Raw genomic sequence first — 810 nt, forward strand, 5'->3', positions numbered from 1 at the left:
ATATGCAATGATTTCTTTGTTCTCTTTCCTCAAATACACCGTTGTTTTTTTTTTTTGTTATGGGCCGGAGTGACAATATTGCCCGATCTCACCACGTGACTTTTAACTCGTTATGCTTCTGTAAAGAGCGAATCAACTGAGCTTTGTGGTACACTCATTATAAAAGACAGCCTAGTCTAGAGTGCAGAAGAACGACCTAATTTGTGACTCTGAACAACAAAACCAGTCAGTAGCACGTGTATATTTGTAGCAATACAATACATTGCATGGGTCAAAATGGTCGATTTTTCTTTTATGCCAAATATCATTAGGATATTAAGTAAAGATAATGTTTCATAAAGATATTTTGTAAATTCCCTACCGTAAATACATTAAAACTTAATTCTTGATGAGTAATAAGCATTACTCAGAACTTAATTTGGACAACTTTAAAGGCGATTTTCTCAATATTTTGATTTTTTTTTTTTTTTTCACCCTTAGATTCCAACTTTGCAAATTGTATCTATGGAAAGGTTATTTATTCAGCTTTCATTATGTATAAATCTCAATTTAAAAAAATTGACCCTTATCACTGGTTTTGTGGTCCAGGTTTAATTTCCACCTGGCCTTATTAATTCAGAAATGTGCATGTTCTATAAATGTTTGACATTTTTGATAAAACCTAATATTTAGCTATGTAGATTGATAAAGATTTATAGTCCATACTAAGATTTAAGTTTAGATTTACATCAAAGAATTAAATTACTTAAAGTTAGTGTTACAAATAACGACCAAGGATGGTGAACAGTTCCAGGTAATTGATAATAATAA

The sequence above is a fragment of the Garra rufa genome, chromosome 15 (assembly GCF_049309525.1).
Source record: "Garra rufa chromosome 15, GarRuf1.0, whole genome shotgun sequence".
Classification (NCBI taxonomy): domain Eukaryota; kingdom Metazoa; phylum Chordata; class Actinopteri; order Cypriniformes; family Cyprinidae; genus Garra; species Garra rufa.